The sequence below is a fragment of the Paramisgurnus dabryanus genome, chromosome 9 (assembly GCF_030506205.2).
Source record: "Paramisgurnus dabryanus chromosome 9, PD_genome_1.1, whole genome shotgun sequence".
NCBI lineage: Eukaryota > Metazoa > Chordata > Actinopteri > Cypriniformes > Cobitidae > Paramisgurnus > Paramisgurnus dabryanus.
This window is the reverse complement of record NC_133345.1, coordinates 4674860-4694692: the sequence shown is the minus strand read 5'-3', so window position 1 is coordinate 4694692 and position 19833 is coordinate 4674860. Positions and strand designations below refer to the sequence as shown.

Genomic DNA, 19833 nt, shown 5'->3' with positions numbered 1-19833 from the left:
ATGGAATACTGTACATTTCAAAATGGCCGCTACTGTAATGGGTGGAGTTTTACTGTAAGGTATTAAAATCAACAAGCATGAGGAGAGCAATCACGTGTACTAAGTAGAATTTTCATAGATCAAGCGGATCAGAAGTTATAACCCTTTGAACATTGAATTTTTGAACTGCTGGTGGCGCTATAGAGTTAGTACTAGAGACCCCATTTTTGGTCACATGACTTTTTAAGACCACCACTACAACTGTGCCAAATTTCATCATTTTCCTATGTACGGTTCATAGGGCTGCCATAGACGCCTATGGCTAAGAAGAAGAAGAAGAAGCAGAATAATAATAAATAATAATACTAACAATTACAATAGGTGTCTCAGCACCTTCGGTGCTTGACCCCTAAATATAGCTGCAAGCAGCAACACGGGGTCAAGCACCTTCAGCGCAATAATGAGCACCCAAAGCAAGCACAGCAAGCACACAAAACACAGCAAGCTCACCAAGCACACAAAGCACAGCCAGCAGAACAAGCACACAAAGCAAAGCAAGCACACAAAACACAGCAAGAAACATACAACGTATCAATCACCCAGGGCGCATTGAGCACCCAAGGTGCATCAAGAACACAAAGCGCAGCAAGTACCCAAAGCGTTGCAATGACAGAGCAGAACTACCACAGTGCAGAGCAGCAACAGAAAACATGGCAAAAATAGAACATATGTGAACTACAGACAGGTCAAGAAGAATAGGTGGGAAAGAACAAAACTTTAATAGAAGAAATTAACACCTGCCTCAGGTGGGATTCAAACCCATGAACTCAGGATCTCTATGCATACGACTTAGTGGATGCGCCACTCAGCAGACACAGCTCAAAGGGCAGCAGGAAAGAGATTACAGAAATGCAAGCATTGACAAATGCCAATCACCAAAGATGTAGAAATGACACCGCAGAGCAGAAATCACAGAAATACAATGTATATGAGAATCAAAAAGCTCAAGTGAGATTGAAGACAAGAAGAACATTCCGTAGAGTAACGCTATAAAATGTAATATAAAGTAATTAACTATGACAAATAGACAACATCACAGGGACGATCAACTTTACAGAGGTTTTTCTCAAAAAAATTCCTAGGTGCAAGAAAAATCTGTTCAGTCATTTCTGTGCGGATTGCTCCAAACATTATACGAGCAGAACCTGGCATAAAATAAACAAAATTTGTAAAAGGAGTAGCGAAAAAATCATTTACCATATGCCTTACAATAACACATGAACAGAATGATGGAAAATGACAAACGAGGTATCGTTGCAATCGGCATAAACCAGTGAATACAATTTCACAAAGAAAATTAATATCCGACAAAGTATTCAGAAGTTATGAGCAGTTCTAAAGAACTGTTATAGTTTATAACCCCTAGGTGGCGCTGTATTCTGACTTCCCAGATACAATCAGGACATCATGCCAAAGCTTCCTACCGATTTTTGCGCCAATATATCCAATACTTCAAAAGTTATAACAATTTATGACAAATTTCAAAATGGCGGACAGGCGGTTCGGTCAAACCCGGCATAATACACATCGACAGATGCGGCATGAGGTAAGGAATCCGTAGACACCAAGATCATAATTTTCTGACAAACGATTCAGAAGTTATGCGCAAAAATAGCCTTTTTTACTATCTCATGACCCATAGGTGGCGCTGTCACCAAATTTGGCATGGACCCCCATTTCATGGTCGACATGAAGCGTACCAAATTTCATCTCGATTGATCAAAGAATGACCGAGATACAGCTTCAGAACCAATTTTGCGTCAATCTCGTTAAGTTCACGCATTAATTACTTTTAAATAAAAAAAAATATCAAAATTCTGTTCAGTCATTTCTATGCGGCTCACTCCAAAGATCACATGTGCCAAATCTCATAAGAATTGAACCAAATTTGAAGGAGGAGTAGCGAAAAAACGAAATACGGTACATTTCAAAATGGCCGCTACTGTAATGGGTGGAGTCTTACTGTAAGGTATTAAAAACAATAAGCATGAGGAGAGCAATCACGTGTACTAAGTAGAATTTTCATAGAGCAAATGGATCATGAGTTATAACCATTTGAACATTGAATTTTTGAGATGATGGTGGCGCTATAGAGTTACTGCTAGAGACCCCATTTTTGGCCAAATGACTATTTATGACCACCACTACAACTGTGCCAAATTTCATCATTTTCCTACATACGGTTCATAGGGCTGCCATAGACACCAATGGCTAAGAAGAAGAAAAAAGTACAATTCCAATAGGTGTCTCAGCACCTTCGGTGCTTGACCCCTAATTACAATAGGTGTCTCAGCACCTTCGGTGCTTGACCCCTAAATATAGCTGCAAGCAGCGATTCGGGGCCAAGCACCTTTAGCGCAATGAGCACCCAAAGCACAGCACGCAACATAGAAGGTATCAATCACCCAATGCTCACTGACCACCCAAGGTGCATCAAGAACACAAAGCGCAGCAAGTACCCAAAGCGTTGCAATGACAGAGCAGAACCACCGCAGTGCAGAGCAGCAACAGAAAACATGGCAAAAATAGAACATATGTGAACTACAGACAGGTCAAGAAGAATAGGTGGGAAAGAACAAAACTTTAATAGAAGAAATTAACACCTGCCTCAGGTGGGATTCGAACCCATGAACTCAGGATCTCTATGCATACGACTTAGTGGATGCGCCACTCAGCAGACACAGCTCAAGGGGCAGCAGGAAAGAGATTACAGAAATGCAAGCATTGACATATGCCAATCACCAAAGATGTAGAAATGACACAGCAGAGCAGAAATCACAGAAATACAATGTATATGAGAATCAAAAAGCTCAAGTGAGATTGAAGACAAGAAGAACATTCCGTAGAGTAACGCTATAAAATGTAATATAAAGTAATTAACTATGACAAATAGACAACATCACAGGGACGATCAACTTTACAGAGGTTTTTCTCAAAAAAATTCCTAGGTGCAAGAAAAATCTGTTCAGTCATTTCTGTGCGGATTGCTCCAAACATTATACGAGCAGAACCTGGCATAAAATAAACAAAATTTGTAAAAGGAGTAGCGAAAAAATCATTTACCATATGCCTTACAATAACACATGAACAGAATGATGGAAAATGACAAACGAGGTATCGTTGCAATCGGCATAAACCAGTGAATACAATTTCACAAAGAAAATTAATATCCGAAAAAGTATTCAGAAGTTATGAGCAGTTCTATAAGAACTGTTATAGTTTATAACCCCTAGGTGGCGCTGTATTCTGACTTCCCAGATACAATCAGGACATCATGCCGAAGCTTCCTACCGATTTTTGCGCCAATATATCCAATACTTCAAAAGTTATAACAATTTATGACAAATTTCAAAATGGCGGACAGGCGGTTCGGTCAAACCCGGCATAATACACATCGACAGATGCGGCATGAGGTAAGGAATCCGTAGACACCAATATCATAATTTTCTGACAAACGATTCAGAAGTTATGCGCAAAAATAGCCTTTTTTACTATCTCATGACCCATAGGTGGCGCTGTCACCAAATTTGGCATGGACCCCCAGTTCATGGTCGACATGAAGCGTACCAAATTTCATCTCGATTGATCAAAGAATGACCGAGATACAGCTTCAGAACCAATTTTGCGTCAATCTCGTTAAGTTCACGCATTAATTACTTTTAAATAAAGAAAAATATCAAAATTCTGTTCAGTCATTTCTATGCGGCTCACTCCAAAGATCACATGTGCCAAATCTCATAAGAATTTAACCAAATTTGAAGGAGGAGTAGCGAAAAAACGAAATACTGTACATTTCAAAATAGCCGCTACTGTAATGGGTGGAGTCTTACTGTAAGGTATTAAAAACAATAAGCATGAGGAGAGCAATCACGTGTACTAAGTAGAATTTTCATAGAGCAAATGGATCATGAGTTATAACCATTTGAACATTGAATTTTTGATATGATGGTGGCGCTATAGAGTTACTGCTAGAGACCCCATTTTTGGCCACATGACTATTTATGACCACCACTACAACTGTGCCAAATTTCACCATTTTCCTACGTACGGTTCATAGGGCTGCCATAGACACCAATGGCTAAGAAGAAGAAAAAAGTACAATTCCAATAGGTGTCTCAGCACCTTCGGTGCTTGACCCCTAAATATAGCTGCAAGCAGCAACACGGGGTCAAGCACCTTCGGCGCAATGCACACACAGCACAGCAAGCACACAAAGCACAGCACGCTCACAAAGCACAACCAGCACACAAAGCACAGCAAACTCCCAAAGCACAGCAAGCACACAAAGCACAGCAAGCACACAAAGCACAGCAAGAACCACCACAATGCAGAGCAACAACAGCAAACATGGAAAAATAGAACACATGTGAACTACAGACAGGTTGAGAAGAATTGATGAGGAAGAACAAAACGTCATGACTCGGGTGGGATTCGAACACAGGAACTCAGAATCTCAATGCATGTGGTTAACCAGATGAGCCACTCAGTTGACACAGTACATGAGGCAGCAGACAAGAGATTAGAGAGCTGAAAGGATTAACATATGTCAATCACCAAAGATGCAGGAAAGACACAGCAGAAGCAGAAATAACAGAAATACAATGTACATGAGCTCAAGTGAGATTGAAGACAAGCAGATCATTCTGTATATTGATGCTATACAACGTAATATACAGTCACATTAATTTATTACTATGACAAATAGACAACGTCACAGGCACGCTAAACTTTAGAGTGGTATTTCTAAGAAAGAGAACAGAATATCAAAAATCTGTTCGGTCACATCTGTGCGGATTGCTCCATACATTATACGAGCAGAACCTGACATAAAATATTCAAAATTTGTAAAAGGAGTAGCGAAAAAATCATTTACCATATGCCTTACAATAACACATGAACATAATGTGGAAAATGACAAACCAGGTATCGTTGCAATCGGCATAAACCAGTGAATCCAATTTCACAAAGAAAATGTATATCAGACAAAGTATTCAGAAGTTATAAGCAGTTCCATAAGAACTGTTATAGTTTATTACCCCTAGGTGGCGCTGTGCTCTGACTACCCACGTACCTTTAGGACATCATGTCGAAGCTCCTTACCAATTTTTGCGCAGATATGTCCAATAGTTCAAAAAATATAACAATTTATGTGAAATTTCAAAATGGCGGACAAGAGGTTCGGTCAAACCCGGCATAATACACATCGACAGATGCGGCATGAGGTAAGCAATCCATAGACATCAAGATCATAATTTTCTAACAAACAGTTCAGAAGTTATGGGCAAAAAAAGCCTATTTTATTATCTCATGACCCATAGGTGGCGCTGTCACCAAATTTGGCATCGACCCCAAGTTCATGGTCCACATGAAGTGTACCAAATTTCATTTTTATTGATCAAGGAATGACCGAGCTACAGCTTCAGAACCATTTTTGCGTCAACCTCGTTAAGTTTGCGCATTTATTACTTTTGAACAAAGATAAATATCAAAATTCTGTTCGGTCATTTCTATGCGGCTCACTCCAAAGATCATCTGTGCCAAATCTCATCAGAATTGAACCACATTTGAAGGAGGAGTAGCGAAAAAACGAAATACTGTACATTTCAAAATGGCCGCTACTGTAATGGGTGGAGTCTTACTGTAAAGTATCAAATTCAATAAGCGCGATGAGAGCAATCACATGTACTAAGTAGAATTTTCATAGATCAAATGGTTCACCAATTATGGGCAAAAATAGCCTATTTTATTATCTCATGACCCATAGGTGGCGCTGTCACCAAATTTGGCATGGACCCCAAGTTCATGGTCCACATGAAGTGTACCAAATTTCATTTCAATTGATCAAAGAATGACTGAGCTACAGCTTCAGAACCATTTTTGCGTCAACCTCGCTAAGTTTGCGCATTTATTACTTTTGAACAAAGATAAATATCAAAATTCTGTTCAGTCATTTCTATGCGGCTTACTCCAAAGATCATCTGTGCCAAATCTCATAAGAATTGAACCACATTTGAAGGAGGAGTAGCGAAAAAATGGAATACTGTACATTTCAAAATGAACGCTACTGTAATGGGTGGAGTTTTACTGTAAGGTATTAAAAACAACAAGCATGAGGAGAGCAATCACGTTTACTAAGTAGAATTTTCATAGATCAAGCGGATCAGAAGTTATAACCATTTGAACATTGAATTTTTGCACTGCTGGTGGCGCTATAGAGTTAGTACTAGAGACCCCATTTTTGGTCACATGACTATTTATAACCACCACTACAACTGTGCCAAATTTCATCATTTTCCTACATACGGTTCATAGGGCTGCCATAGACTCCCATTGGGGAAGAAGAAAATCTTACTAACAGAAACAATGACCAATATAGCTGCAAGCAGCGATACGGGGTCAAGCACCTTCGGCGCAATGAGCACCCAAAGCACAGCAAAAACGGCACGACGCAGCATATGCGCAAAGCGCAGAAAGCGCGCAATACAGAGCCCGAACCCGAAGCAAAGCAAATGCAGAGCAGAACCACTGCAGTGCGGAGCAACAACAGTAAAGATGGCAAAAATATAATATCAGACAAAGTATTCAGAAGTTATAAGCAGTTCCATAAGAACTGTTATAGTTTATAACCCCTAGGTGGCGCTGTACTCTGACTTCCCAGGTACCTTCAGGACATCATGTCGAAGCTCCTTATTAATTTTTGCGCGGATATGTCCAATGATTCAAAAAAAATAACAAATTATGTGAAATTTCAAAATGGCGGACAGGCGGTTCGGTCAAACCCGGCATAATACACATCGACAGATGCGGCATGAGGTAAGCAATCCATAGACATCAAGATCATAATTTTCTGACAAACAGTTCAGAAGTTATGGGCAAAAATAGCCTATTTTATTATCTCATGACCCATAGGTGGCGCTGTCACCAAATTTGGCATGGACCCCAAGTTCATGGTCCACATGAAGTCTACCAAATTTCATTTCAATTGATCAAAGAATGACTGAGCTACAGCTTCAGAACCATTTTTGTGTCAACCTCGTTAAGTTTGCGCATTTATTACTTTTGAACAAAGATAAATATCAAAATTCTGTTCAGTCATTTCTATGCGGCTTACTCCAAAGATCATCTGTGCCAAATCTCATAAGAATTGAACAACATTTGAAGGAGGAGTAGCGAAAAAATGGAATACTGTACATTTCAAAATGGCCGCTACTGTAATGGGTGGAGTTTTACTGTAAGGTATTAAAATCAACAAGCATGAGGAGAGCAATCACGTGTACTAAGTAGAATTTTCATAGATCAAGCGGATCAGAAGTTATAACCCTTTGAACATTAAATTTTTGAACTGCTGGTGGCGCTATAGAGTTAGTACTAGAGACCCCATTTTTGGTCACATGACTTTTTAAGACCACCACTACAACTGTGCCAAATTTCATCATTTTCCTATGTACGGTTCATAGGGCTGCCATAGACGCCTATGGCTAAGAAGAAGAAGAAGAAGCAGAATAATAATAATAATAAATATAGCTGCAAGCAGCGATACGGGGTCAAGCACCTTCAGCGCAATGAGCACCCAAAGCACAGCAAAAACGGCACGACGCAGCAAATGCGCAAAGCGCAGAAAGCGCGCAATACAGAGCCCGAACCCGAAGCAAAGCAAATGCAGAGCAGAACCACTGCAATGCGGAGCAACAACAGTAAAGATGGCAAAAATATAATATCAGACAAAGTATTCAGAAGTTATAAGCAGTTCCATAAGAACTGTTATAGTTTATAACCCCTAGGTGGCGCTGTACTCTGACTTCCCAGGTACCTTCAGGACATCATGTCGAAGCTCCTTACTAATTTTTGCGCGGATATGTCCAATATTTCCAAAAATATAACAAATTATGTGAAATTTCAAAATGGCGGACAGGCGGTTCGGTCAAACCCGGCATAATACACATCGACAGATGCGGCATGAGGTAAGAAATCCATAGACATCAAGATCATAATTTTCTGACAAACAGTTCAGAAGTTATGGGCAAAAATAGCCTATTTTATTATCTCATGACCATAGGTGGCGCTGTCACCAAATTTGGCATGGACCCCAAGTTCATGGTCCACATGAAGTGTACCAAATTTCATTTCAATTGATCAAAGAATGACTGAGCTACAGCTTCAGAACCATTTTTGCGTCAACCTCGTTAAGTTTGCGCATTTATTACTTTTGAACAAAGATAAATATCAAAATTCTGTTCAGTCATTTCTATGCGGCTTACTCCAAAGATCATCTGTGCCAAATCTCATAAGAATTGAACAACATTTGAAGGAGGAGTAGCGAAAAAACGAAATACTGTACATTTCAAAATGGCCGCTACTGTAATGGGTGGAGTCTTAATGTAAAGTATCAAATTCAATAAGCGGGATGAGAGCAATCACATGCAAGTATAATTTTCATAGATCTAATGGATCATGAGTTATAACCATTTGAATATTGAATTTTTGAGATAATGGTGGCGCTATAGAGTTACTGCTAGAGACCCCATTTTTGGCCACATGACTATTTATGACCACCACTACAACTATGCCAAATTTCATCATTTTCCTACATACGCTTCATAGGGCTGCCATAGACTCCCATTGGGGAAGAAGAAAAATTTACTAACAGAAACAATGACCAATATAGCTGCAAGCAGCAATTGCGGGGCCAAGCACCTTCAGCGCAATGAGCAGCCAAAGCACAGCAAGAAACATACAACGTATCAATCACCAAGGGCGCTTTGAGCACCCAAGGTGCATCAAGAAAAAAAATGCGCTGCAAAGAACCCAAAGCGTAGCAATCACAGAGCAGAACCAATGCAGAGAAGCAACCGAAAACATGGCAAAAATAGAAAATATATGAACTACAGACAGGTTGGGAAGAATAGGTGAGAAAGAACAAAACGTTAATAGAAGAAATTAACACTTGCCTCAAGCAGGATTTGAACCCAAGAACTCAGAATCTCTTTGCATGTGCCTTACTCGCCGCGCTACTCAGTTGACACAGTTCAAGGGGGAGCAGGAAAGAGATTACAGAGATGCAAGCATTGACATATGCCAATCACCAAAGATGTAGAAATGACACCGCATAGCAGAAATAACAGAAATACAATGTATATGAGAATCAAAAAGCTCAAGTGAGATTCAAGACAAGAACAACATTCTGTAGAGTAAACCTATAAAATGTAATATACAGTAATTAGTGACAAATAGACAAAGTCACAGGCACGATCAACTTTACAGAGGTTTTTCTCAAAAAAATTCCTAGGTGCCAGAAAAATCTGTTCAGTCATTTCTGTGCGGATTGCTCCAAACATTATACGATCAGAACCTGGCATAAAATAAACAAAATTTGTAAAAGGAGTAGCGAAAAAATAATTTACCATATGCCTTACAATAACACATGAACAGAATGATGGAAAATGACAAATGAGCTATCATTGCGATCGGCATAAACCAGTGAATCCAATGTCACAAAGAAAATTAATATCAGACAAAGTATTCAGAAGTTATAAGCAGTTCTATAAGAACTGTTATAGTTTATAACCCCTAGGTGGCGCCGTACTCTGTCTTCCTAGGTACCCTCAGGACATCATGCCGAAGCTCCCCACCGATTTCTGCGCCGATATATCCAACACTTCAAAATTTATAGTAAATTATGACAAATTTCAAAATGGCGGACAGGCTGTTCGGTCAAACCCGACATAATACACATCGACAGATGCGGCATGAGCCAAGGAATATGTAGACACAAAGATCATAATTTTCTGACAAACATTTCAGTAGTTATGGGCAAAAATAGCCTTTTTTCATATCTCATGACCCATAGGTGGCGCTGTCACCAAATTTGCCATGGACCCCCAGTTCATGGTCTACATGAGGTGTACCAAGTGTCATTTCGATTTATCAAAGAATGACCGAGATACAGCTTCAGAACCATTTTTGCGTCAACCTCGTTAAGTTTGCGCATTTATTACTTTTGAACAAAGATAAAAATCAAAATTCTGTTCAGTCATTTCTGTGCGGCTCACTCCATAGTTCATCTGTGCCAAATTTCATAACAATTGAACCAAATTTGAAGGAGGAGTAGCGAATAAACGGAATACTGTACATTTCAAAATGGCCGCTACTGTAATGGGTGGAGTCTTACTGTAAGGAATTAAAAACAATAAGCATGAGGAGAGCAATCACGTGTACTAAGTAGAATTTTCATAGATCAAGCGGATCAGCAGTTATAACCATTTGAACATTGAATTTTTGCAATGCTGGTGGCGCTATAGAGTTAGTGCTAGAGACCCCATTTTTGGTCACTTGACTTTTCAGGACTACCTCTACAATTGTGCCAAATATCATCATTTTCCTATGTACGGTTCATAGGGCTGCCATAGACACCAATGGCTAAGAAAAAGAAAAAAGTACAATTCCAATAGGTGTCTCAGCACCTTCGGTGCTTGACCCCTAACTACTGAAGTAGAGGTGATCACAGAAGATCACAGAAGTCCATATGATCCTTGATGCTCTTGAATCTCATGATGTTGTTCTGCATAACTGGCGCATACAAGAATAGGGCAGGCTCACTTTCTCTGCATAAATGGCTTTAAAGGGCGATTTATAGTCGTATAGTATATAGTCGTATTTCCGTTTGTGACGGTGAAAACAAAGATGAGCCAAGTTGAGGAGTGATTTAACTCAAACTGCATCAAAAGTTGCTGTTTATTTACTTCCATCATTGCTGGTCTTCTCAAATTATACACAACAAGTTGCTGTTTCTTCTTCGTTTGTGGGTTAACTTGCTTAGCTTCTTCTTCTGTGACGACTTCTGCTGCTACTGTGGTTACATGCGTGATTACTGCCTACCAGCGGTCACGCGTGTGTTGGCACGTCGAAGCGGACGACGACGCAAAAGTATAAATGAAAACCAATGCGGAACCTACGACGTAGGACCTACGCACGACTATAACGAGCCCTTAAGGTTTCATGTCTCAACCGATTTCATTGATCGTCATCACTTTTTTTTGTGATCACATCTGTGAGACAAATAATTCTCTCTTGAAGCATAAATTGCTACGTCAGCTGTGATGGCCGAGAGGTTAAGGCGTTGGACTCGAAATCCAATGGGGTTTCCCCACGCAGGTTCGAATCCTGCTCACAGCGTGCCGTCATTATAAGATAGTAAACATCTGATGTTTGTAGTTTGGTCCCACAGATCACAGTGATGTGGAAACAAGACAAAATATAGCTGCAAGCAGCGATTCGGGGCCAAGCACCTTTAGCGCAATGAGCACCCAAAGCACAGCAAAAACCGCACGATGCAGCAAATGCGCAAAGCGCAGAAAGCACGCAATACAGAGCCCGAACCCGAAGCAAAGCAAATGCAGAGCAGAACCACTGCAGTGCGGAGCAACAACAGTAAATATGGCAATAATATAACACGTGTGGAAAACCAGACAGGTCGAGAGGAACGTGTTAAAGGGAACACAAAAGGAAATCTCAATAAGTGAAAGTAAGAGCTGGTATTCGAACCCATGACCTCAGGTTCCCAAAGCATCGCACTAACCGAATGCGCCACTGAGTAAACGATTAAACCACTGAGTTGGTGTGTCCAAGCTATAGAATAGAGATTTAGAACTGTAAACATTGATATCCAGCAATTACTAAAAGTGCAGAAATGACAACAGATAGCACAAATAACTGAAATACAATGTATAGTATGAAAATCACAAAACTTAAGTGAGAAAAAAGTTAAGACAAAAACCACTGCACATGGGATTCAAACCCATGAACTCAGGTTCCCAAAGCACAACAGTTACCGCATGCGCCACTGAGTAAACGATTAAACCACTGAGTTGGTGTGTCCAACCTATAGAATAGAGATTTAGAGCTGTAAACATTGATATCCAGCAATTACCAAACGTGCAGAAATGACAACAGAGAGCACAAATAACTGAAATACAATGTATTGTATGAAAATCACAAAACTTAAGTGAGAAAAAAGTTAAGACAAAATATCACTGCACATGGGATTTGAACCCATGACCTCAGAATCTCATGGCTGGTGGTTGACCAGATGCGCAACTCAGCTAACACAGCTCAAAGGGCAGCAAAAAACAGCTTAGGTGCTTCAAGGATTGACATGTGCCAATCAACACAGATGCAGAACTGACAGTGCAGAGCAGAACTATCAGAAATACAATGTATATGGGAATCAAAAAGCTCAAATGAGATTGAAGACAAGAACATCATTCTGTATAGTAATGCTATACAATGTAATATACAGTCACATTAATTTACTATGACAAATAGACAACGTCACAGGCACGGTCAACTTTGGAGTGGTATTTCTAAGAAAGAGAACAGAATATCAAAAATCTGTTCGGTCATTTCTGTGCGGATTGCTCCAAACATTATACGAGCAGTACCTGGCATAAAATAAACAACATTTGTAAAAGGAGTAGCGAAAAAATAATCTACCATATGCTTTACAATAACACATGAACAGAATGTTGGAAAATGACAAACGAGGCATCGTTGCAATCGGCATAAACCAGTGAATACAATTTCACAAAGAAATTAATATCAGACAAAGTATTCAGAAGTTATAACCAGTTCCATGAGAACTGTTATAGTTTATAACCCCTAGGTGGCGCTGTACTCTGACTTCCCAGGTACCTTCAGGACATCATGTCGAAGCTCCTTACTAATTTTTGCGCGGATATGTCCAATAGTTCAAAAAATATAACAAATTATGTGAAATTTCAAAATGGCGGACAGGCGGTTCGGTCAAACCCGGCATAATACACATCGACAGATGCGGCATGAGGTAAGCAATCCATAGACATCAAGATCATAATTTTCTGACAAACAGTTCAGAAGTTATGGGCAAAAATAGCCTATTTTATTATCTTATGACCCATAGGTGGCGCTGTCACCAAATTTGGCATGGACCCCAAGTTCATGGTCCACATGAAGTGTACCAAATTTCATTTCAATTGATCAAAGAATGACTGAGCTACAGCTTCAGAACCATTTTTGCGTCAACCTCGTTAAGTTTGCGCATTTATTACTTTTGAACAAAGATAAATATCAAAATTCTGTTCAGTCATTTCTATGCGGCTTACTCCAAAGATCATCTGTGCCAAATCTCATAAGAATTGAACAACATTTGAAGGAGGAGTAGCGAAAAAATGGAATACTGTACATTTCAAAATGGCCGCTACTGTAATGGGTGGAGTTTTACTGTAAGGTATTAAAATCAACAAGCATGAGGAGAGCAATCACGTGTACTAAGTAGAATTTTCATAGATCAAGCGGATCAGAAGTTATAACCCTTTGAACATTGAATTTTTGAACTGCTGGTGGCGCTATAGAGTTAGTACTAGAGACTCCATTTTTGGTCACATGACTTTTTAAGACAACCACTACAACTGTGCCAAATTTCATCATTTTCCTATGTACGGTTCATAGGGCTGCCATAGACGCCTATGGCTAAGAAGAAGAAGAAGAAGCAGAATAATAATAATAATAATACTAACAAATATAGCTGCAAGCAGCGATTCGGGGCCAAGCACCTTTAGCGCAATGAGCACCCAAAGCACAGCAAGCAACATAGAAGGTATCAATCACCCAATGCTCACTGACCACCCAAGGTGCATCAAGAACACAAAGCGCAGCAAGTACCCAAAGCGTTGCAATGACAGAGCAGAACCACCGCAGTGCAGAGCAGCAACAGAAAACATGGCAAAAATAGAACATATGTGAACTACAGACAGGTCAAGAAGAATAGGTGGGAAAGAACAAAACTTTAATAGAAGAAATTAACACCTGCCTCAGGTGGGATTCAAACCCATGAACTCAGGATCTCTATGCATACGACTTAGTGGATGCGCCACTCAGCAGACACAGCTCAAGGGGCAGCAGGAAAGAGATTACAGAAATGCAAGCATTGACATATGCCAATCACCAAAGATGTAGAAATGACACCGCAGAGCAGAAATCACAGAAATACAATGTATATGAGAATCAAAAAGCTCAAGTGAGATTGAAGACAAGAAGAACATTCCGTAGAGTAACGCTATAAAATGTAATATAAAGTAATTAACTATGACAAATAGACAACATCACAGGGACGATCAACTTTACAGAGGTTTTTCTCAAAAAAATTCCTAGGTGCAAGAAAAATCTGTTCAGTCATTTCTGTGCGGATTGCTCCAAACATTATACGAGCAGAACCTGGCATAAAATAAACAAAATTTGTAAAAGGAGTAGCGAAAAATTCATTTACCATATGCCTTACAATAACACATGAACAGAATGATGGAAAATGACAAACGAGGTATCGTTGCAATCGGCATAAACCAGTGAATACAATTTCATAAAGAAAATTAATATCCGACAAAGTATTCAGAAGTTATGAGCAGTTCTATAAGAACTGTTATAGTTTATAACCCCTAGGTGGCGCTGTATTCTGACTTCCCAGATACAATCAGGACATCATGCCAAAGCTTCCTACCGATTTTTGCGCCAATATATCCAATACTTCAAAAGTTATAACAATTTATGACAAATTTCAAAATGGCGGACAGGCGGTTCGGTCAAACCCGGCATAATACACATCGACAGATGCGGCATGAGGTAAGGAATCCGTAGACACCAATATCATAATTTTCTGACAAACGATTCAGAAGTTATGCGCAAAAATAGCCTTTTTTACTATCTCATGACCCATAGGTGGCGCTGTCACCAAATTTGGCATGGACCCCCAGTTCATGGTCGACATGAAGCGTACCAAATTTAATCTCGATTGATCAAAGAATGACCGAGATACAGCTTCAGAACCAATTTTGCGTCAATCTCGTTAAGTTCACGCATTAATTACTTTTAAATAAAGAAAAATATCAAAATTCTGTTCAGTCATTTCTATGCGGCTCACTCCAAAGATCACATGTGCTAAATCTCATAAGAATTGAACCAAATTTGAAGGAGGAGTAGCGAAAAAACGAAATACTGTACATTTCAAAATGGCCGCTACTGTAATGGGTGGAGTCTTACTGTAAGGTATTAAAAACAATAAGCATGAGGAGAGCAATCACGTGTACTAAGTAGAATTTTCATAGAGCAAATGGATCATGAGTTATAACCATTTGAACATTGAATTTTTGAGATGATGGTGGCGCTATAGAGTTACTGCTAGAGACCCCATTTTTGGCCACATGACTATTTATGACCACCACTACAACTGTGCCAAATTTCATCATTTTCCTACATACGGTTCATAGGGCTGCCATAGACACCAATGGCTAAGAAGAAGAAAAAAGTACAATTCCAATAGGTGTCTCAGCACCTTCGGTGCTTGACCCCTAATTACAATAGGTGTCTCAGCACCTTCGGTGCTTGACCCCTAAATATAGCTGCAAGCAGCAATTGCGGGGCCAAGCACCTTCAGCGCAATGAGCAGCCAAAGCACAGCAAGAAACATACAACGTATCAATCACCAAGGGCGCTTTGAGCACCCAAGGTGCATCAAGAAAAAAAATGCGCTGCAAAGAACCCAAAGCGTAGCAATCACAGAGCAGAACCATTGCAATGCAGAGAAGCAACCGAAAACATGGCAAAAATAGAAAATATATGAACTACAGACAGGTTGGGAAGAATAGGTGAGAAAGAACAAAACGTTAATAGAAGAAATTAACACTTGCCTCAAGCAGGATTTGAACCCAAGAACTCAGAATCTCTTTGCATGTGCCTTACTCGCCGCGCTACTCAGTTGACACAGTTCAAGGGGGAGCAGGAAAGAGATTACAGAGATGCAAGCATTGACATATGCCAATCACCAAAGATGTAGAAATGACACCGCATAGCAGAAATAACAGAAATACAATGTATATGAGAATCAAAAAGCTCAAGTGAGATTCAAGACAAGAACAACATTCTGTAGAGTAAACCTATAAAATGTAATATACAGTAATTAGTGACAAATAGACAAAGTCACAGGCACGATCAACTTTACAGAGGTTTTTCTCAAAAAAATTCCTAGGTGCCAAAAAAATCTGTTCAGTCATTTCTGTGCGGATTGCTCCAAACATTATACGATCAGAACCTGGCATAAAATAAACAAAATTTGTAAAAGGAGTAGCGAAAAAATAATTTACCATATGCCTTCCAATAACACATGAACAGAATGATGGAAAATGACAAATGAGCTATCATTGCGATCGGCATAAACCAGTGAATCCAATGTCACAAAGAAAATTAATATCAGACAAAGTATTCAGAAGTTATAAGCAGTTCTATAAGAACTGTTATAGTTTATAACCCCTAGGTGGCGCCGTACTCTGTCTTCCTAGGTACCCTCAGGACATCATGCCGAAGCTCCCCACCGATTTCTGCGCCGATATATCCAACACTTCAAAATTTATAGTAATTTATGACAAATTTCAAAATGGCGGACAGGCTGTTCGGTCAAACCCGACATAATACACATCGACAGATGCGGCATGAGCCAAGGAATATGTAGACACAAAGATCATAATTTTCTGACAAACGATTCAGAAGTTATGCGCAAAAATAGCCTTTTTTACTATCTCATGACCCATATCGTTGCAATCGGCATAAACCAGTGAATACAATTTCACAAAGAAATTAATATCAGACAAAGTATTCAGAAGTTATAAGCAGTTCCATAAAAACTGTTATAGTTTATAACCCCTAGGTGGCGCTGTACTCTGACTTCCCAGGTACCTTCAGGACATCATGTCGAACCTCCCAATAGTTAAAAAAATATAACAAATTATGTGAAATTTCAAAATGGCGGACAGGCGGTTCGGTCAAACCCGGCATAATACACATCGACAGATGCGGCATGAGGTAAGCAATCCATAGACATCAAGATCATAATTTTCTGACAAACAGTTCAGAAGTTATGGGCAAAAATAGCCTATTTTATTATCTCATGACCCATAGGTGGCGCTGTCACCAAATTTGGCATGGACCCCAAGTTCATGGTCCACATGAAGTGTACCAAATTTCATTTCAATTGATCAAAGAATGACTGAGCTACAGCTTCAGAACCATTTTTGCGTCAACCTCGTTAAGTTTGCGCATTTATTACTTTTGAACAAAGATAAATATCAAAATTCTGTTCAGTCATTTCTATGCGGCTTACTCCAAAGATCATCTGTGCCAAATCTCATAAGAATTGAACAACATTTGAAGGAGGAGTAGCGAAAAAATGGAATACTGTACATTTCAAAATGGCCGCTACTGTAATGGGTGGAGTTTTACTGTAAGGTATTAAAATCAACAAGCATGAGGAGAGCAATCACGTGTGCTAAGTAGAATTTTCATAGATCAAGCGGATCAGAAGTTATAACCCTTTGAACATTGAATTTTTGAACTGCTGGTGGCGCTATAGAGTTAGTACTAGAGACCCCATTTTTGGTCACATGACTTTTTAAGACCACCACTACAACTGTGCCAAATTTCATCATTTTCCTATGTACGGTTCATAGGGCTGCCATAGACGCCTATGGCTAAGAAGAAGAAGAAGCAGAATAATAATAATAATACTAACAATTACAATAGGTGTCTCAGCACCTTCGGTGCTTGACCCCTAATAATAATACTAACAATTACAATAGGTGTCTCAGCACCTTCGGTGCTTGACCCCTAAATATAGCTGCAAGCAGCGATACGGGGCCAAGCACAATCAGCGCAATGAGCTCCCAAAGCACAGCAAGAAAGATACAACTTATCAATCACTCAGGGCGCATTGAGCACCCAAGGTGCATCAAGAACACAAGGCTCAGCAAAGAACCCAAAGCGTAGCAATGACAGAGCAGAACCACCGCAGTGCAGAGCAGCAACAGAAAACATGGCAAAAATAGAACATATGTGAACTACAGACAGGTCAAAAAGAATAGGTGAGAAAGAACAAAACTATAATAGAAGAAATTAACACCTGGCTCAGATGGGATTCGAACCCATGAACTCAGGATCTCTATGCAAACGACTTAACAAATGCGCCACTCAGTAGACACAGCTCAAGGGTCAGCAGAAAAGAGCTTACATGCCAAAGAATTCAGAAGTTATAAGCAATTCAATAAGAACTGTTATAGTTTATAACCCCTAGGTGGCGCTGTACTCTGATTTCCTCAGGACATCATGCCGAAGCTCCCTACCGATGTTTGCGCCGATATATCCGATAATTCAAAAGATATAGCAATTTATCACAGATTTCAAAATGGCGGACAGGCGGTTCGGTCAATCCCGGCATAATACATATCGGCAGATGCGGCATGAGGTAAGGAATCCGTAGACACCAAGATCATAATTTTCTGACAAACGATTCAGAAGTTATGCGCAAAAATAGCCTTTTTTACTATCTCATGACCCATAGGTGGCGCTGTCACCAAATTTGGCATGGACCCCCAGTTCATGGTCGACATGAAGCGTACCAAATTTCATCTCGATTGATCAAAGAATGACCGAGATACAGCTTCAGAACCAATTTTGCGTCAATCTCGTTAAGTTCACGCATTAATTACTTTTAAATAAAGAAAAATATCAAAATTCTGTTCAGTCATTTCTATGCGGCTCACTCCAAAGATCACATGTGCCAAATCTCATAAGAATTGAACCAAATTTGAAGGAGGAGTAGCGAAAAAACGAAATACTGTACATTTCAAAATGGCCGCTACTGTAATGGGTGGAGTCTTACTGTAAGGTATTAAAAACAATAAGCATGAGGAGAGCAATCACGTGTACTAAGTAGAATTTTCATAGAGCAAATGGATCATGAGTTATAACCATTTGAACATTGAATTTTTGAGATGATGGTGGCGCTATAGAGTCACTGCTAGAGACCCCATTTTTGGCCAAATGACTATTTATGACCACCACTACAACTGTGCCAAATTTCATCATTTTCCTATATACGGTTCATAGGGCTGCCATAGACTCCCATTGGGGAAGATTAAGAAGAATAATAATACTAACAGAAACAATAGGTGCCACAGCACCATAGGTGCTTGGCCCCTAATAATACTAACAATTGCAATAGGTGTCTCAGCACCTTCGGTGCTTGACCCCTAAATATAGCTGCAAGCAGCGATTCGGGGCCAAGCACCTTTAGCGCAATGAGCACCCAAAGCACAGCAAGCAACATAGAAGGTATCAATAACCCAATGCTCACTGACCACCCAAGGTGCATCAAGAACACAAAGCGCAGCAAGTACCCAAAGCGTTGCAATGACAGAGCAGAACCACCGCAGTGCAGAGCAGCAACAGAAAACATGGCAAAAATAGAACATATGTGAACTACAGACAGGTCAAGAAGAAAAGGTGGGAAAGAACAAAACTTTAATAGAAAAAAACTAACACCTGCCTCAGGCTGGATTCAAACCCATGAACTCAGGATCTCTATGCATACGACTTAGACAGATGTGCCACTCAGTAGACACAGCTCAAGGAGCAGCAGAAAAGAGCGTACATGCCATACAAAGAATTCAGAAGTTATAAGCAGTTCTATAAGAACTGTTATAGTTTATAACCCCTAGGTGGCGCTATTCTCTGATTTCCTCAGGACATCATGCCGAAGCTCCCTACCGATTTTTGCCCCGATATATCCGATACTTCAAAAGTTAAAGCAAATTATCACAAATTTCAAAATGGCGGACAGGCGATTCGGTCAAAGCCGGCATAACTCACATCGACAGATGCGGCATGAGGTAAGCAATTCATAGACATCAAGATCATAATTTTCTGACAAACAGTTCAGAA

The 19833-nt window shown here is 39.8% G+C and overlaps 1 long non-coding RNA gene and 1 other non-coding gene across 2 annotated transcripts in view; one reads left to right on the top strand and one right to left on the bottom strand.

The window, feature by feature from the left end:
• Positions 1-19833, bottom strand: part of LOC135740002 (uncharacterized) — a 77382-nt gene that overhangs the window by 37270 nt on the left and 20279 nt on the right. The window lies entirely within an intron of this gene.
• Positions 11130-11211, top strand: trnas-cga (transfer RNA serine (anticodon CGA)). The gene has a single exon. It is a non-coding gene; the product is annotated as a tRNA-Ser (tRNA).